The following is a 21,496-nucleotide window of genomic DNA, read 5'->3' on the forward strand; positions in this document are numbered from 1 at the left end:
GCACTTAATCAGTAAAATCAACTATTTCTTTAAAACTATTGTTATACAAAAGCATGCTACATCAAAGCATGCTACTGTGACACTATCCGATATTACAAGAAACAGCACGCGTCATACAAAATGCATCTGACTTTCAATATTATCAAAAGTAAGCAGATCTTATGTCTGAATATCTGATTCTACTTTCAATAAACTTATAAGTAATTTATACGTCACAGCATGCTCCTATAGTACTACTTACTATTACAAGGAACAGCTCACATCATACAAGATATATCTAACTTTCGATATTATCAAAAGTAAAAAGATCTTATGTCTGAGTAACTGACTCTACTTTCAACAAGTTTATAAACTCCTTTTATATCAGACTATGTTCCTTTGTAACACTACTTATCGTTACAAATTACTACTACTATAAACTATTGCAAATCTAGCCCACGTCAGAGAAAGGCGACTCTGGTATTGTTAATTGCTAGTCCACATGTCAAAGACGCTTGTAGCGTTATTATTATTAAGTAACAGTCCAAAAATAACTACAACATTGATTATAAACAGCCTAGGTCGAAAAAGAAACGTCTCCAAAATATTATTAAAAAGCGAAGAGCGAAGTCAAGAAACACAATAGTGCCTGTCACGTCAAGTAAACGCGCGAAACGGAATTGTAACGTAAGCATAACAAAACAACATCTCTAATGATATACGCAGAAACTATATATTGATTTGTTTTGTCGAATAGTATCGAGATATCTTATATCAGCACACATCAGCACTTGATTTTCAAACAAATTATCCTTTCATATCAAGCTTCTAAGTTAATTTATGCGAGTGAAGTAATACTTTACAAATGTAATTTGAAATTTACACTGTCTTCTTTTTATGCCCGCACGACCTACAGGAATTTTATATAAGGCAGGTGATCTCTTCAGATGACAGCTCTATATACCATTTTGAGAATAAGTGGAAATAAATGTAGTTTCTTGACTTTTTTTCGTTTTTGCTATGAACTCAACCAGCCCTGATTTTATTGTTTGTATTATAAACGTGCAAAGGACTTATGATTCTGCGTAGCCATAAACGAGTATACTTTGTCAAAAAAATGCTAGTAAAACAGATTCACCCCGACATTTCCTTAAAATCACGCGTAGTAGCCGGGCCAATCTTCGCGGTCGTTGAACCCACGGACATATTCAAACATGGTCGCCATGGAGTTGGCGCACGACAAACCCATGGACAAAAACGAGTCAGGCTAAGGGTCGCCCAGATGAAACCATGAACAGATTTACTTCGCAAGACAGCAAGGCGCATTCTGTCCACTTGCGACCACGTGCGTAACCCTGCCGGCCGGAGATGGCCATAATGAAATTCCTGACTCGTTAATTAAAGCACGCCGCAAAACGGTAACGCGATACGACGGAAATGCGCGCCTGAGAGAGCGCGAGCATCGACTGTCCGCGAGCGCGTTTTCATTTGTCGCAAGATTTAATTGTAGCCTGCCAGAGGCAGTTCTCGTATGCAGATCAAGTCGATCAGCATGACATAGCGAACGACTGCGTGTAAACTGATGTAAACTCGGTATCGCGCGCCGTTTGTCCCCTGTCGTTACGGTGAAAAAAAAAAAGAAAAATACACGCCGTTGGACAGTCGGCCTGTTTTACATTCGCTGCCCAACATTGCCGCGCGAATAACAATCGACATCGACATGCCGGGCAAATGCCTGCGGTATACGGCAGTTCGAAACTATACAGGATGTTCATAAAACATGCGACACCGAAATTTCTGCGGTACATCGGGAGAGAGGTGGTGAGCACCTGAAAAAAGTTCGTGCGAACATTCGCGCGTCGGAGGTAAAGGAAGAGAGAGAAAGAGGAAAAAAGAATACGCGATGAGAGAAGAAAAGTTATTGCTGCTTTACGGAGTTTTCGAGCTTCGGCTCGTAGTCTCTTTTCTGGCGTCGCGCGTTGTTACCGGGAGAAACGATAAAAAACGACAGCCGCGATATTATGTAAGAATACGATCCGTTAAATCCACCTTCAGAAAAGGGAATTGGATTCGTAGTCGCAAAGTTCCTCCGCGCGCGTCAAGCCACCGGGGAGTATAAATTAAATTTTACAAAGAAGGCCGGGAACTAAACGCTCTCGTACTTTCTCGCCGAAATAGGAACTCGAAAAGCGTAAAAATAGAAGCGCGCGACGGCTGTCGCCTTTAACATACAACCTACATCATGGATCTCTATATGAAATATCAACGTTCCACTCATGAATTTTACAACTGATCTACGTCTCGCTAAATTCAGAGCGACATGATAGCTTGCGAGCACTTTACCAGAAATGAAGCTGTTCTTCATCCGGTTGCAAATGACCTCATATTTTATCGGAGCATGTGATATCAATGTAATTTGAAAATGTTCTCTTCACAGAGACACAAGCTTTTCAATGCCTAAACATCTGAAGTATAAAGTAACAATGTAAAAACAACAATTAATACGGTCATTCTCAAAGAGCTCGGTTGACATGCGAAACGACGTCGCAGTGTATCTACGAAAATTGTCTCGTGATTGAAACATCGCAGTCCAAATAATAAACGTGGCGCTTTATGACGGCGCAAAAACATCGCGCTGCATACGAAATGCACGTCAAATACTTTGAGGTGCAAATCAGGCGAACATGACTTCGTAATAATATACCGCAGCGTCGGCGTCTGGTTAACAATTGACGCGTTTCACTGAGGAAGCAATTGGCGGTTCTGTGACATACTCCGACGAACTTCGACGCGACCGCAATCAAGCCTTAGGGCGAATACGTGTGTCGACTGTAACGGAAGGTCGACTGTGTGACCCGTTGATCTTTTTCACATTCGAAGCATGAATCGATCTCCCGAGGCAAATTCTTTGTAATGCAAAAGCTTTTCGAGAAAGACTCAAGATCCCAAATTGAACGAAGAACAGACACGCGAAGGTGCTTTAAAAATTTCATTGATATCCCGCGTTTCTACTCTAAGGGATTAGAAAAAAAAATAGTTCTCCTTTGACACAACAACTCGATGTTCAAATGGACCCATAAATTACTAACTTCTCCGATGGTCCGTTATTGCGCCATTACGCGGTCCGGTGCCATATTGTAATGCGCGATGTAAGTAGGGCAATGTGTTCCAGTTAAAGTTGCACTGTGTGCCACGAGACGATAACGTAACGAAACGAAACGCATATGGATAGCGCGATGAAAATGAGAACTATCATTTGTATATAAAGCCGCAACTAGGACGCAGAATGAATTAATTTCAACTCAACGTGTCCCGTCCAGATGATCCTCTGGCGGAAGTAGATGTCATCGCTGCGTGCCGCTCTCTCGCCCTCCCACTTTCTCCCTCTGCGGGAACCTACACACGTAAGCGCGTTTATTATTTATGCATATTACCGTGCCGAGCACCGGATATTCCTTACGGTCATTTACGTGGACGGTTGCACCTCCATCTTAAGCTCGCGTGGGACATCATAGGAGTTTACGGAACTTTCCTAGCTCATTCCCTTATCCTGTCTGTGCTACTTGATGCGTAATTAATAACTAATAACCACAGGTTAGATACATTAATAATACTAACCATGCGTTTTATTTATAACTGATTTTCTTCGATAAGAGTCGAGCTTCGCTCAGCCAATTGTGACACAATTACTCACATATCCCGTACCCGCAAACCAATACAGATTAAATCGATAATTATAATTATAATTAAATGTTAATGATTAAAACTGGTTATTCATTATTAATAACAGTGAATAATTATTGTTTATTATTCATAATTGTTACCAACTATTCATGATAATTAATAATTAACTATCAGTCACTAATTATCATTTCTCGTGGTGAATAAGAAAGGCGATGGTAATTAGAACAACAAGCGTTAGAACTGAAAATTGAAAAAAAAAAAGTATTGAGACATCATATATCTAAAAGGAAAAAAAGAAAAATAGTAAATAATAAATAAGACACTTTACCACTGTGATTTAATCCCGCGAATGTGGCAAACGCATTATGTTCAGTGTTTTACGGCAATTTTCGTTTGTAGATTTGTACCCGCAGATAGGGTTATATTATAAATGGTTACGCTGAAACGGGAAATTGCTATAATGTTGCTACGAAATCCTATTGCGAGGGTGCGCGTCTTTGCTTTAAGCTCAGGTTCTGAGGTTTGGCGGCGGGATTTGCATAAGGGCGAGGGTAGATGTAGCGTCGTACAATTTTCGTTTCATCGCGAGTGTTTACGTATTCTATAACTTCGCCTAGAAACTTCCTCCGTGTGAAATTATGATCAGCTGGAGGCTCGGATTCACTAGCAGTATTTCGCATAAATATTCATATAAAGGCGAGCGTTAAATATATTTGATTCTGCGCCAAGAGACAGTGATTTTTAATCCCTTCAGCTGTTTAACCCTCTTAGCGGGCTCGCATATTCTATGCACGCTCGGTAACATCGAATTTAAATAAACCCCTGAAGATCGAGTAATACAAGGGAGAAGTTCGAGTTGTAGATGTCCGAGAAATTGCACGAGAATAGCGAAAAACTTCAGCCTTAACAATAAAGAAAGAACAAGTGCAAAATATAGAATAAATGTTACTTGCCCTCCCGAGAATTTATGATCTCTTCCCGTTGAAATTCTGCTTTTGCATTAAGCCTGCTAATTCTATCCAGCTTGAAAGACTAATGGAAGATCTCAGAACGTAACATTATTGTCCTATATTGATGCTACAGACAGTAATTTAATGTTGTATTCTCCATGTTGAGGTTTAAAGAATTTGTTTCGAAATTATTTAATATTCGATTATAATTGTCCATATCTTATCTGCATTTAGTACTTTCTTAACCACAGTAAGCAGTTAGTTATGTAAGCAATTATTATTAATCATACCATTATCGTGTTATTAATTATTTATTAATCATGCAACTCAATAGACTGCAGATAGAATATGCGCAATAAGCGAATATTAAATATTCTAATAAATATATATGGCTAAAAGGGTAAATCAACTAACGCATTTTCTTGCTACATAATTATTTTTTTATCATTATTCTTTTGTTTTTTATCTTATTGTAGTTTGTAATTTTAACTAGATTTCGACATTTAAAAGGAGTGAGGAGAACGAGTTTGTAAAGATAACAGTTATGTATCCAATAATACTGTATGCCAACACAGATTTGAATTCAGATTCGATACAATAATAATGATAAAGTGAAAGGAAGGCGTCGTCGAGATAGAAATTACAGTTCTAGGAGCATTCTTACACAGAAAAAAGAATATTTTTATTTGAAGAATATCTTTATTGTTGACATTTTAAAAATAAGTTTAGTGTTAAAATAAAATTATATGGCGTTAAACGAAGATAAATTAGTCTTCAATCAAGATCAATATAATCAAATTAACACTTTCCTACATCATTTTCCTACATCAATATCAACATTTATATGTCAGAAAATGATTGATAATTTGACTATATTCGTCTTTATTGAAAATTAACTTATTTTCGTTCAACGCCATATAATCTTATTTTAACATTAATTTCATTTTTAAAATGTCAACAAAGATATTCTCCATAAAAGATAAAGATATTCTCCAAACAAAAACATTCTTTTTTTCTGTGTAGATGCACCAATCCAACATTTGCTAAAGTTTATACTAGATTTTAAGGTCAGTATTCATGTTGTGAGCTATTTAGGATCTTTGTTTGAGAGCATAAAATTAATTATAGATTCGTATCCGCGAGCCGTTATTCGATTGTACGGATCAACATTACTTGTTATTTGAAATAAGTACATGAAAGGTCGACGAATAATCAGAGATTTATGAAGCTATAATTGTTTGTTAAATGGTAACGGACTGTGAATGCTGATCTACATTTCAATTCGATATGTCCTTATTCCCGATGAGTTCGTCAAACGTCCGTTAAAATCGGAAATATCCTGCGTAATATATGATTCGACATACCTGGAAATATGTGACAAATTATTGTCTGCGTTCCAACGCTCTGTGTCCTCCATCCTACTCCCGACTACTTCGTCATAGCACTCGCTCGTTACACTGGCACTGACACTAGCACTGACACTCATGTAGATACAATCGAACAGAGGTCGCGTGTGGGTGACGCGACGCCGACGAGAGCTCGATAAAAATTTTAAGAACCGATAGGAATGATTACTAACGCGCGAATACACATGCCTCGCGCGTCGCGGTATGTGCACGGCTCGTCGGCTCGAAATGTAATGACTCGGTCACGGAAAGGTATCACGCGATACACGATAGTACCAAAACAATCGGCAAGAAAGGCAAAAACATCTCCCGCCAACCGCCGACCGTTGTTACCCGCCAATCAATGATGCGTAACCGATGCCGATCAATAATCGCGGAGGTCACAAGAGATATAACAACAATGACTTCACTCAAAACATTCCGCGAGCCCCAACTTGAAGTAACAATGCCGTCTTTGTGCTTCTGTTTAAAGGGATGTTATTATTGTGGCTTGAAATCGAATTTAAATCTCCATTGAGGTGCAATATTAGTACGATACAACTGCTACCTTTATTTCTACGTTTTGTCAGAATTTCTGACGTCAATAAAAATATTAATAAACGAATTACGTGACAAAGAAAAGTTTGTTGTTTTATTCTATTAATCCCATTACTTTCCCATATCTAACTAATCAAAATATTTAATTATTACACATACTCTATCTGCAGTCGACTGACTTGAGTCACTGATAATACATTAGTTATTAAAATCTAGAAAACGCTAAATGCAGGCAGAATATCGAGATAACCTAGTACCAAATAATGCTAACGTAAGTCCTTTAAGCCTCAACACGGGAAATACGGCATTGAGTAGCCATTTGTAGCATCAAATGTAGGATAATAGAGCCTGCATAATGTTACATCACGTAATTCTCCATTGGTACTTCGAGTTCGATGGAATCCACAGGATTAATGTAGAATCGAAATTTCGACTCGAGTTTCCTCTCGCCCTTAGAAGCTAATTAAAATGTGTTTCTCTTTTTATGTACTGTATAACTGTTATGCAAAAATGTCCAATCATTATGCAAATTGCTCCGGTACACCCAGCGACCTTCGGAAGACGTTGGGTAAGCCATGACTCGACACGTGGCATACTAAATACAACGAAATTTACACAATGCCGCCGGACTATTTAGCATTATGTCAAAATTATGCAATTTACGTTCTCGCATATTCAAACTGCTTTTCACAGCGCAATATAATCGCGCATACCTACATATTGAATTATTCTAGAAGGTGTGTTTGTATGTCGTAGCGTATCGACATCGACTGTCGGCGTTCTACTAACGAACGGACAAGTATCCAATTCCATTACGCGTAGGATTTCCAATACCTGCCGGCATATCGGATACATATGTTGATCGAGTAAGTTTGTATATACTTACTGAAAGCACTGGAAACTAGGTTGGCGTTCGGGTGGGTAATAAACGACCGTCTACCTGTGTAAACCGACTATCTGACCATATGAAATTGTTATTATTGTCCAGGGAAAATGCTTGTTATAACTTAGACAATGCCGCAACAATGGCCGAAAGCCAATGGCGCGCCGCGTTACACGAATGCTGTGTATCCGTGGCTGTTATCAATGCGACTTGACTACGGGAAAGAGAAACTACGGTCGGTCGCACATTTATTAATTTATCTCGCCTTGACGCAAACAGTACGTACTTAGAAAATCATATCAACGCGCGCGGCCAAATTAGCTTAAAATTAATTCAATAAATCACAATAATATATGGAAACACGTTCTTTAGGATATTAAATGTTTTGAGACAATAATTGATCTGCTAACTATTCCACGTACTAAAAATTAGATATTCGCATCATAAATCTCATTCAAACTTTGGAATAGATTCCTAAACAGGTGTTTGCATATTAAAAGATTGAAAGACAGAATAGAGAAAAGAAAGGAAACAAAATTAAGTAAAATTCGGGGAGTTATAAACAATTATAAATTAATGGGACTATGAAATTTTGGTTATGTATGTTTATTAAGTAACTTAATGCGATATCTATAAAAACATTTAAAAAATTCATTATAAAACTTTAAACGCGTAACTCTCAAAACAGCATTTTTTCACTGTAACCACGATAACTTGAGAAGTTTTCTCAATTAACTTAATGCTTGACACAAATATCATAATTGCATTAGTTCACGGAGACTTTCGATAAATTCTGAAACCATTTTTTATTTATTTTTTTTTGCAAGCTCAAATTTTTCAGTGAGGAGATAAAATTTGATTTTTTATAACTTTCATTTTTGCAAAACACAGTTTTTTGTTCCAAAATTTATTTATCGGTTCGATTAAACCGATAATCATAATAAATAAAAATGTTCCGAATAGAAAATTTTTAAGAACATTGCTATATCTTTGCAACTGAATTCAGAAGTTTAAGAATATCCGAAAAGTTTGTAGAAAGATTTCTACATATGTGTGCGTGGTTAGGTTCCGTGTTTTCCGCTGAATGCGTTAAAACAAAGCAGCATGCATTTACGTAAATTTCGTACGTACAAGAAATATAAAAAAGATAGCGTGATTGTAGTGACAATCGTCTCTGCGTTGTCGACATTATTTGAGTTCGTTATCGATTTCAGCATCTCCTTAAATGTACTTAATAGACATACATGATAAAAAGTTCATATTCTTATCAATTTACAACTTTTTACAATTCCCCGAATTTTACCTAATTTTTGTTCCTGTCAAAGTCCCGCAATCCCTTAATCCTCGATATATCTACGTCCTCGGGGAAGTTTTAATTTCATCAATGTTGAGCCTTGCGCAAAGCCTGCCCCAATTACGTGCGAATCACTTTACAATTTTCATATTCTGGCAAATTTTATCTCGTACCGAGTATTCGCACAATTAATCGCATTGGAGTTTTCGGAGCGTGGTGTGAAAAATATCGGTATCGCATTTATCGTGCTTTAATTTAAACCCGCCAATGTTCTTCCAACGTTCGACCGGATAATTAAAAAAGCTCAACGTTTCTTTCCTCCCGTTTGCCGTGCGTTACGAGAGATCGCGGCGGCGCGTTATATTAAAAAAATTTTAATTAAAAATTCGACCAGCGACTGGATTATAGATGAACAAAACATCTTCGTCAATTAATTACAAGCACCGACAAGCTGACGTGGAAAGAAGAAAAACAAAACAAAAAAAAAAAAAGAGAAAAGGAACAGAAAACGAGGAAGAAAACTTACGCATCAGATAGTTCGTCAGAGTGTCACGCGGGCATACCAAAAAAAGTAATACAATATATCGCGAAGATGGCTGCACAGACTGACAAGAAGGATGCAGAACTAAGTACGTTAAAATTAATGGTCGGCGAAACTTCATCCCCCGGCCCGTTGGAAAATATGCGTAACAAAACCAAAACCAGAGCGGCCGCATCGCACAACTCGTCGTCGCGCGAAACTGGGCTACACATTAACACCGTGTTAATTTATTAAATTGCAGCTCCGAAAACTCTATCTCACGCGTGATACCGTTCGCGCGATCGCGTATACGTACGAAGAAATCCTCGATATTTCCGCGAGTCAATACGGCGAGCGCGATTTATCGCGACGAATGACACAAGCGTAACGTGCGGCGTGTCGACGATCAAGTCCCGATTCGATCTCGTTGTCATTCCGCGTGTCACGCGGCACGCATTTTAAAAATAACACACGATCGGAAATTCGCGTTTTTCACGCGCGACGGACCACTCGCGCACAGCGAGATACGCGCGATTAAATATTTTCTTCGAGTGATATCACAGCGGATGAAATATCATTCTGTTCCAAGTGAAACGGGAGTGCGGCGGCTGCCTGAAAACCTCATCGAAGATATTATCTGACTGGCGCGTATTTTTTGCACGATTGCGCCGGGTAATCCAGCGGTATTATCCCGCGAAGGGACTCGATACGGCCATGTGAACTCAAACAGATTTCCGGAGTCGTAAAAAATCCGATAAAACAGATCGCCCGCCGCCGATAAGTTCTCACTGATTGGCTCACACGTCGACCGTACGCCGCTCTTTTCGAATATTAGTCTCGCAGTATCTTCTCCCGCCTAAACACTCGAGTCACTTATAGCCAAGATTTATCTGACTCGAGAACAATTCGCCGTGCTAGCGCGTTCGCCTATTCGAGAACTAACAATGCCGAGACGTTACTACTGCCATGCGAATTGCATGTAGTAACGACATCTAGTTACAACATTCTCGACGTGAGTCGGTTTCACTATCTACGTATTTCCCAGCGACTACCGATAATGCTTCCTCGGAATGTATTGGATGTAGTGTGCGCTCTGTATCTGGCAAATGCACACTTCCAACATTACACAGCGTATTCCACTTCGACGGCGTTATATCTTAATGACTGAGCGAGCACTCGGCTGACGCACAACCGAATCCTATTCGGTGGCGAAACGCGGGGAAACATTTGTGTATTTGCAACAAGCTCATAACTCTGTAAAATTCCCGAACGATTATTGTTATCTTTTCGTTTCCCGACGTAATGCGACAATGAGAGGCTCGCTGTTTAGAGAAAGCGGCACGATCGATACGCGATGCACTCATTGGCGATTTATTTGGTCGCCTTTGATTATTGCGGACAGCTACGAGATACAGACCACTGCAAATAGTGCAATCTATGTAAATGCGTAGGAACAACGTTACGCGTTTTCCATTAGCTGCACTATTTGTACACTGACAGGTAGCCGCCGATGACGCTTTCTCCAAATTGTTCTCCACCTAGCAATTACGCTGCACCAAACATCACGTTTATTTCGTAATTTCCCGCGTGCTTGTACACGTGCTGGTACGGTACGATACGTTTGAACTGATTAAGATCACTTTTCATTAATTCACTTTGTTTCACATATGTTAAATGCCTAGCTTCTCGAGCGTACAATAACAGAGCCGAAATAGCGTGCTCGCGTGATTTATATATATATATATATATATATATATATATATATATATATAGTTGCTAAACATATAAATTTTAAAAACAGATAAAACACCGAAAAAATGATTGTGCCGCGACGCACGATCGATCAATTTTCAAGAAAATCGCGTGTAATAACAACGAAAAAATCCGAAAAAATTAAAAAATTGACTAAAGATTACTTGACGAAGTCAATCAGTTATCTTTATGAACACAAGGCTCCGCTTCAATTCCATGTAAAAAAGAACAGAGGAAACAAAAAGGTCTTCTGTATGACATAATAATCTTTTTCTAGACCTAATTTGCCAACAAAGCCGTATCGTACTCCCAAACAGAAAGGCATAAAGATTATAACATCGTAGCGTGCCGTCATATAACTTAGGAACAAAGTAAGATTGGCGCGAAATGCACGAGCTCAAATCGTCAGAAACGTGTCCCAAAAGATCCATCAAGTGCCCGACGACCGCGAAATAGCTCTCGACCAATCTACTGTTGAAATCAGAAAACGGGGTTGACGAGGAAACAACAAGCCATTCATGATCTCTCTCTTTCTTTCTGCTCTGCCACTAACGTCCTAAGGTAACAGCGATGCATACCACAATGTAGTAATGTATTACAACAATGTTAGAAAAAATCTCAAAATAAAATACGATTACCCGTTCGAGATAAATTGAAGTTAAAGTTGAGGTTGAAGTTGTTTCTCAAAACAACGTTTAATTTAAAATGTTTAATTTAAAATTCAATTTATTTGTTTTTAAAGTTAAATTGCACTTTTTACTCGTAGAATATAGAAATTCGAGATTTTTTTCGAAATATGTCGCATGCGTTACGCGTAATTGTCTTTTATGACGTTACGTGAAAACTTTTTAACACTATAAAAACTTTTTTTTATGAAAACGTAAAATTTAACAATAATATCGAAATGCAATATCTTTCAGCGGAACAACAGAATTTTTGGTAAAAATTTTCTATAAAAAACTGGGCGATTCCCTTTTCACAGAATATCGAGCTATGCACTTTCGCATATTATAAAAAAAATCATATGTTCGATTGACGAAAAATTTCCACTTTGCTGAAACTGGACGTACAACAATTATTTCTCTATTATTATGGTCTTGTGCTTTTCAGTTTTACCAATAAAATTCTCTTTCCGTTTTTCGCGTTTTCATGTAACATTGATGACCGATCGTACCGCTTATCAATACAATCGTACCGCTCACCTTTTACGTTTCCAACAAATTTTCACCGATAAGCAAATAGAACAGAAACGGATAAGATTGCAATTATGTGGAATGAGAAACGTAAATTGCCAAAAAACGTGCAAGCGTCGGGAGTGGTGCTTTCGGCGTACAAAAGAGTTAAGTGCATTTTATACATGGACCAGAAAAATAACGCCATTAAAGTCCATTCGAGAGTTTACTCGACGTAATATTCGCTCGTATAAAGAGCCAAAAGAAAATGCCTCGGCGCAGCAAATGGGCACGGCTCTATACGAAACGAGAATAATACCTCGTCGTGAGAATTCGATGCCAGCGGCAGCGCTGTATTCAATAGCATGATTCACCCGGTGCTCTCAATTCTACGGATTCTACCGGCGGTTGCGCGAAGCGCAAAAATGTAAAATACCGGAAACAGCGGGCGCTCGCGGATGAACGAAAAGAGAAGAAGCCATGGGGGCCCGGTAGGAATAGCAGGGACGCGTCGAGAGTGGTTATCGTCTGGGTGTGTGTAACAATATACGTACGAATAATGTAACTTTCGTGCAAAAATAAGGTCGAAAAAACGCAAAGGCTAGCGCACAAATACTGTGTGACGTCACTTTTTTTTCGTGATAAATGCGAACGACTGAAAATAGAACGATTGAAGATACGATATTAATAAGAATTTCAAATTTTGACATGGTATCTTAAGGGGATGTCATACTAGAAAACTTTACTGCTAAAATATTGATCTTTTTCTTTTTTTGCAAAGTTTACGATGTATTAGTTGCGCAGAATTACAAATGCTTTTACAATGAAAGTACGCGCAAAAATTAACTCGAACATTGCTCAATATATGAGAGAAACGACACAAATTTTTAAATTACCATCTCAACGTCTATCAGTTAGCTTAAATATTTGCTTGAGTCAAAAGTTCTGCAGCTTGTATACACCAAACGCGTGTTTGCTCCTCTCAGAAAAATTTCAAAGAGCATTGCTGTATATTTAACAATAAATTAAGAAGCGTAAAAATACACGAAAAGTTTACAGAAAGATGTTTATGTGTACTTAATTATGTTCTTCTCTAAATATGATTAAACAGAAAAGCGCACATTTATACAAGATCTATATGTACAAGAAATACGAAAAGGATAGCATGACTATGTTTGCGACGATCGTCTTTATCGACATCTTAATGTTATACTGTTTCAATTTCAATATTACACAATGTAAATATAGATATTTTCTTATATACGATGTATCCCTGAAAGCTCGATATACATATAAATAAATAAATATTTAAATATATATATATATGTATATATATGATAGATATTAAATCATATAAATCATTCAAATCTCGCACACATACACACGAGGATATAATCTTTCGTTTATTTTCTCAATCGGATTTTCAGCCGGGGGATGCTCGCGATCCCTTTGGAGTAGCGCTTGACGCGTCTCTGAAAAGCAGAGCGAGGAAAGATTCAACTTGTACGCGCGTACACGTTTAGCTGCAAGAACAGCTCTGTACCTCCTGACACACATCTCTCTGCGACCCGCAGTTTTCCTTCCACCATCGCCTTTATCTCCCGGCCATTCCGCCGGTCCTATTTTATCTAGAGATATCAAATGACCCCCCAGACACCTTTGTTCTCTCTTACTCATCTCCGGGCGCATTTGTATCTGTCTTGTGTTCCGGCTGCTACGGATCGCCCGTATTACACGTGCTAAAATCTGCGCTCGCGTCTACTCGAGTAACAATGTTACGTTTATTAACGATGCGATCTAGCTACCAGCGTCGGGATGAAACGTCGCAACACCTGATTAGAAATTCAAAGCCTCGTAAATCTAAGGCGCCGCTTCCCGCGCGATTCTTGGTGCTCCGGAATAAAAGTGTAATTCCGTAGCAGTTTTTCACGCTAATATTTAACCGCGGAGTGTAAAAAATTTTAGATCGTAAAATAAATTTCAAGATAAGTGTCCTCATTTAAATATGAGCCCGTGGATGGGCGCAGAGTAATTTCTTTTTCACACAAATGAAGATGACTATAAATGAAGTTTAGAAAATTCAATTGGTGTGACGACACGTCGTTTCAATATTATAACGCAACGGTTCGCGACATCGTCGAAGGGAAAAAAACAACGCTATTCGCTCAAGATCGATACTTCAGCGATCGTTGCTACCCTTAGTTGCTGGTAAGAGAAAAAGCGTTAACGTCTTTCCAACAACTCAACATCAGCCCGGCGACGCCTAGAATTTTATTTGCCTTGCAGGCAACAACGATCGTCTTACCGGTGATGTCGCTACACACGTTTACGACTTTACGAGAACAGCCAGCACTTGCAAACTGCAACTTGCCATTCGTCGCTTAGCGCTTCATGCTGGCTTACTCTTTGTTGCCTGACTTCGCGCATCGAAATGGTGAGAGCGACTTCCTGTCCGCACGCATTAAAGCTCCATCCCGGTTACGACGAGAAACACCGCATGTGCGGTATACTATATCTCTCCTCTGAATGGGACTAAGATTGCTCTAAAGACGAATGTGCGAGTGTATTTACTTTCGCGATCATTAGACACCACTGCTACTAGAACTCTATATTAACTCTATATATGTTTAAACGAAAAAAAAAATTTAAACGTATATTAATACATACGATTAATAGATACGTATGATAAAGTGATTGCATGTGTTTTTGAAATCTCTTACTCTCTTTATTAACTTTGAATCTGTTTATTTCTATACCCGTTTAAAGTCACTGACTCTTTCTGGCAATCGTGCAAACCAAGGAGAACAATGACATCACACCGCGTGCATGTGTTTGTTTCCTTCGCATGACTAGTCGTGTAAGCAGTTGTCAAATTACAACTTGTGTTGCCAAATATATGTATATATTCTTCACTTAAAGTGAATCAGTAAAAATGTTTTCGATTGAATCAGTAAAAGGAACATTTCATTGATAATAAATGAATATTCACCGATTTCCAATGAAAATATTCCCGCTTTACTGCTTCATCTTATATCTCGCTCTGATTTTGACCAGTGGAAGTAAACAATTTTAGTATATAATCTGTGCACTACAAATTCGTTATATTTGCTGCGTCAAATTCAACATTCTACGTTCGTAGCGATGGAATTACAGGTTTCCACGCGATTTGAGTGCAACGACACTGTTTGTATTTGCAAACTGCATCAATAATAGGAACATTCGCTACTACCAATTGATTCTTTTAGCAAGATTTTATCTATTGCAGTGCTATAGTTTTACCTAAACCATCAGTTATAGGTATAGCACATTTTAGTGAAGAATACACTAATTGTACTTTAGAGAATACGCATTGCAGAATCCGTTTCAACGATTAAACATTTAGTTATATCGAAACGATTTCCATCAGACGTTTCTAAACAGATACACGCTAAACGTTTAAACGTGTATCCGAAAAACAGGTCAACGTGGGAAGCCTATTTTCCACCTTTAATGACGCTGAATGTGGACAGCAGAGATCGCAAATAAATCGGAATAGTTAGCACGGGAATAGAAACATTGATACGTCATGGAGGAGTTCACGTTTACGAGCACACCCGTTATCGTCCGTCCTCCAGCGTGACTTCCTGCACCACGTAAACCCCAAAAAAAACCACGACGTGTTCGCCATCACGTCCTCGTTCCTTTTCTTCCCGTCCGACCGCGTCCTACTTTGAGATCAGGAATTTTCTATTTCCTTGGGTATCGTAAGATCAACGTGGATTCTTGGAATTGATGCCGGGAAAGGGTGCCCAACTTTTAAATTGTCTTTATCAATCTTTCAGTAGGGGTGAGGCGTCTGAGATACTGACATTGAACAACGGATCAATGGCGATGTGCGAGAGCGTGCGCCGAATTTGCGCGCCAAAGAGCTCGGAATAATTCTCACCCCGGGCCGCGCTGAGAAGGTTTTTTTTGCGCGTACGCCACTCGAAACAATTATACGCTGACGGAACAAGCGCTTCTACAAACTAATGGCGAATTAAGTACTCGAGCAAAACAGCGGAGAGAGAGAAAGAGAGACTTTCTCTTGGGTAATGAATCGTACGTAAATATACAGGAGACAACTTGTGAACTTTTTTCCCCCTTAAACGCTCTGTGTCGGACGCTTTAAATATTTATGGAAAAGTGGCTCATGGTGCTCTTACCGAGACTCATACCTCAGCCAAGGATCTATTTGTGAACACACCGAGGACTGAACGTTTTCGCAATGCTCGGATCGTCAACCAACTGTGAAGAGTAGAAAGATAAAAATTCGCGATCCGCGCAGGTAACCTTTTTGAAAAAAAAAACAAACGAGCGTAGCATACTTGTATAGTCAAGTTTCAACATGTTATGTACACATTGCGTATTGATAAAAACAGTCTCCCAACAATCAAGCTTAACGAAGACATAGAATAAACTGAAACGAACGTTTATCAAAATATGATATGTGGGTTCGAACTATCGATAGAATTTACAGAGGATAAAATAAGAAATAAAACAAAGCTCACTGAAAGAGCCCACATCGATTGCCGGCACAGCGTCGAGTTACGACCACTACTATTTTAAAATTGCTTGCATCATCGACTGCCTCTTCGACTCCGAGAGCAGCCTTACGTATCAAGATTCGAGGATCCCGGGCTTCGACTCTTCACACACCTCCACCTTATGAGTAAACTTATTAATCCTCAAACGTCTGTAATGTTCTAAGGTAAAAGGACTACAAGAACATCCATATCGATCCGCAATTGATGAGGAAAAGAACAAGCGCACAAAATCGACAACGGAGAAAACGAGACTCCACGTGTCTCCGACACTCTTCCGATGTCTCTTCGAATACTCTTTCCTGCGTCTCTGTTCTCTCTCTCTCTCATTCACTCTCGCCCTCTCTCTCCCTCTCCTCTCGCAAGAAGAGACATTTGGTGCAGACCATTACCCCAGTCCCGGGTGCCATCGGCCATCAGCAGCGCGTTAAAGCCGCTGCAATTACAAACTCCGACAGTCTCATCCCCTTTATTCCATCCCGCGCTCCTTCGTCCTCTTCTCGTCGCCCTCCCTCCCTCCCCTCCCTCCTTTCTCGTTCCACATCGCCTCTGCGTTCCTTCCACTCTTTCTCTCATTTTCCCTTTTCGGTCCCTACGCTTCGCTCCCTCGCTCGCTCGTGCTACGCCGCCGCCGCTCACCGGCCCCATTTACATTTGCCCACTACTCTCGTAAAAGTAACTTTGTAACCCGTGCGGGCAGTATCCGAGCCAGGATTCCGTCCTCTATTCCGGGGAAATTACATGTCGGTCGGCACCGCAGGCTCGAAAGAAAATTTCCCTTATCAAGCGCCGCTTCCTTCTACCACCCCGACTGTCCTCCACCGCATACTGGATGTCCACTTACACCCAGCAATCAACCCCTTCCGCGCACAATGACGCGTACACGAGGAAAACACGAAACTCCGGACACGTTCGGACGGATTGTTAATTCGACGTCACACGTAGTTGAGTTCCTTAATGAGTGTGACGAAAGTGTTTGGAATAGACGTGAAAAATGAGCGTGGTCGTCGCGACAAACGTCACGGTGACGTGTTTCATTGTAATAAAGACGCTTCATTTTTCATGTGTATTCTTTTTCTCTGCTGTTATTTTTTTTAAATGTCCTCACAAAATATAAAAGATACTATTGAGGTAAGTTCTATCGCGCAGCGAAGAAATGTATTAAATAATTGTGCGGTCCTTTTTAACACGCTCTACTGTAATTATCTAATATAATAATAAACGATAGTGTTCAAGTATAATTAAAAATAGATACAAATCTATATGTTCGATACGTGATTTAGTAAATATTATCATATTAAGTCAATTAATATTATCATATTAAGTACAATTAATGTGATGAATACTTGCGATAAACACATAATAAATTAATGTAATTGCGAACAGATATAAATCAACGTACATGGGAATTACTAAAAATTATTACATCAAATTAAGTAAAAAATTACATCGAAACAAACATATATATATCGGATTTTTATATGCTTTAAATAGACGAAGAAGTCTAGCGTCACGCGCGCGAATAGGATGGAACTTTGCTGTGAAATCGTCCAGAACGTATCACAATAGTTATATAATCGCAATGTTTATTCGTACCTCTCGAATGTAACGTGCCAAGCACTCGAGGGAGTCGGAAATTTCTGGTATTTGGTGGAATTGTCGAGTCGTACATGTCGGCTCATCGATATTCTACGGCCGCTTAGAGTAGTTAAATCATTGCGCAACTACCGACATCGAAATGACATGGATTTTTAAAATCAATTTATATAGCACTTAATCGGGGTGTATTGTTAGTTAAAGAGCGTATACTAGATTCAATATTGGTGTGCACAATGAAATCGTTTATATCGAGCAACATTGCACGGATAACTTTTAATTTCCTTATCAAACACATGCAACTTTAGCTCGAGACGGCGCAAAGTTGCATTGCGGAAATAATAGCCAACCTTTAAACCCTTACAATCTCGAAACTTCTTCCTTCGAAATTAAAAAGGAAAAAAAAGAACGCGAGCGCATTCGTTACCCAATTCTTGGCGAACTTTCACGCTGCAACAGTGTTATTCATCGTAGGCTTTGAATCTTTCTATGTATACATAGTAGCCTCGTTAGAATCGATGTAAAGTTGCACGGACATTTTTGCTCTAATGTTAAGGACACGCTAGATGACGAATTCTAAAAGTGTCGATAACGTAGGGACGATTGTCACTGACACAATCACTCTATCCTTTCCATGCTTCTTGTACATATAGAAACCAAAATCTACACGGAAAAAAAAGATTTGGTTGAATTAACTAAATATCTAGTTGAATATGAACGATCCAGAAATTCCGATTGAAGTAATCCGAATTCTATTCAAGTTAATAAGATTTTTGGTAGACTAACCAAACATGTCTGGTTATTTAACATGACATTAGACATTAGATGTTTGGTTAAATAACCAGGCATGTTTAGTTAGTCTACCAAAAATCTTGTTAACTTGAATAGAATTCGGGTTACTTCAATCGGAATTTCTGGATCGTTCATATTCGACCAGATATTTGGTTAATTCAACCAAATCTTTTTTCTCCGTGTAGTTAAAATGGAATCAATCAAATGTTCGATAATTGCAATTAAATCGTTTGGTTGTAATTATCAAATATTTACTTGTATTTTTTGGCTGTAATTACCAAATATTTGGTTGATCCTATTTTAACTAAACTTTGGTTTCGTCAAATAAATCCTCTTTTCAGTGTGTGCTGCTTTATTTTATCGCATTTAGCGGAAAATCTAGCCATGCATATGTAGAAATTTTTCTGCACACTTTGTACATTTTTAAACCTATAAATTTAGTTATAAAAAAGTATAGTAATATTCATTGAAAATTTCCCGAGCAGAGCAAACACACGCTTCATATGTATAAGCTGCAAAACTTTTGTATCAAATATTACGCTAAATGATAGCTCGAAATATTAATTTTGAAAATTTTTATCATTTTTATCACATATATAAAGAGCAATGCACAGAGTAATTCATTTTTGCACATACTTTTATTACGTATAAAAGCCTTTGTAATTCTGTGCAACCAATACGACATAAAAAGGTCTGTGCAGAAAAAGGTCAGTATTCTGTCGGTAAAAATTTCGTCTCTCCTCTCTTCTCCGCAGCGCCCCTTAAGACTACTGAAAATCTATTAAAGATATCTCATCGATTTTAACACTGCCTCGACATTCATCACGTACGACAGCTGTAAAATTCGATCTTAAAATTGAAAGCATGATCCGTCCCTATGGAACTTTCTTTTTTTCTTCACGATGTACAACTACATTTCCGTTCGGGCGAAATACAATATTTATATCTTTGACACGAAGTGCCGCGTATACCGAAATATGTGTCGTACTTTGGCACGCTCGACACGTTCATTCCAAATACATCCATAAAACAAACCTCGATATTTTCCCGACGGCAGGTGACGATTGTTATTCCGTCCCAGGAGATCTCCTTTAATCGATGATTTATCTACAGATTTTCGCGAGGTCGAGCAGATAACCGTTTTAGCTTTTATGCTTTCCCCGCGTCTCGATATCTTACGACAGTTTCACGGCGCCGTTTCATCGGCCACCGTGGCTGGATCTCTCTTTCTCTTTAAGTCCGGCGGCTCAAGTATTTAACCCCGCGATAATAGTAACGACGTCAGTGCGATCGGCAATTCGATATATAGTAACGTTGAAGGTGCCGGGGCTATACCGAGATCATTGCGGTTCGATTGCTCGGCGAGTCCGGCGAGTAATACGCCGGTGCCGCAGGGATTACAGACACAGAGCTACGAATTTATGGAACCCGAAAGCATCCCCCGTGTTCTCGACGAACTAGACGCGCGAGCGGATACGTGCATGCATGCATGCACTCGTGTTGCACACCGGGTGTGCGTATAAATGTACGTCGCGGAGCCCTTTACGAGATACGTCGGCTGCAATTAGGTTGTTTTGGCTACATACACGTCAGTGGCCCGGAGGAAATGTCTCGGAGTGTTCATACTAAAAACACGCAGAAATTAAGGTATTCACGTTGGCGGGAAGAATGGACGTCGGGGCTCGAACTGTTACGACGTAACGACAGCGACGCGCTGCGCGAGGATGCTGACGAAAAAAAAAAAAATTATCCTGCAAAATTTTAACATAATACTCCAACGGATACGAGCTCGAGGACGGAACGACGAATAAAAGTCGTATATATTGCACACGCCGTAATAATGATATTGCACCGAGGCGTATATACGTGGCTGTGAGCGTGCGAAGAGATTATCTGACCTCTCACCTTATTCCGTGAGAACTGCATCTTTGCACCTCCGTAACCTCGACACGCGAATCGAATCTAAGAAAGCCCACCGACGGCTGAAACTCATGAAACTACGGGCCAAGTTTTAGTTGGATTAGTAACTTCCTGCGTGCTTATTGTTCTAACGAGTATCTGTAATATTTGCGAGAGCACGATCTTCACGGCTGTTCTGAGGATAAGGGGTAAATCACGTGCGTTTCCGCTCCATTTGGCTGATTCGGTTGCGATAAATGTTTAAACGAGCGAAGCGATACGACACAATCATTAACGCTAACGTTGATTCTGTCCCGCGATTGTATTGTGTGCCATGTGTGTAAGCCAAGCTGGGCATCAGCCATCGCACAGGGAGAAAGAGAGAAAGAAAATGAGAGAGTGTTATCACGTCTTATTACCGCGACGAGTCACAAAGAAAGCTAAAAGCTACCCTTTTCATAAAAGGACCC

The 21,496-nt window shown here is 39.3% G+C and overlaps 1 protein-coding gene across 3 annotated transcripts in view; it reads right to left on the bottom strand.

The window, feature by feature from the left end:
- LOC116850256 (protein timeless homolog) overlaps positions 1–21,496 on the bottom strand; it is a 121,313-nt gene that overhangs the window by 54,430 nt on the left and 45,387 nt on the right. The window lies entirely within an intron of this gene.

Source organism: Odontomachus brunneus, unplaced genomic scaffold (genome assembly GCF_010583005.1).
Source record: "Odontomachus brunneus isolate Ranch 3 - 2012 unplaced genomic scaffold, Obru_v1 Obru_scaffold_140, whole genome shotgun sequence".
Classification (NCBI taxonomy): domain Eukaryota; kingdom Metazoa; phylum Arthropoda; class Insecta; order Hymenoptera; family Formicidae; genus Odontomachus; species Odontomachus brunneus.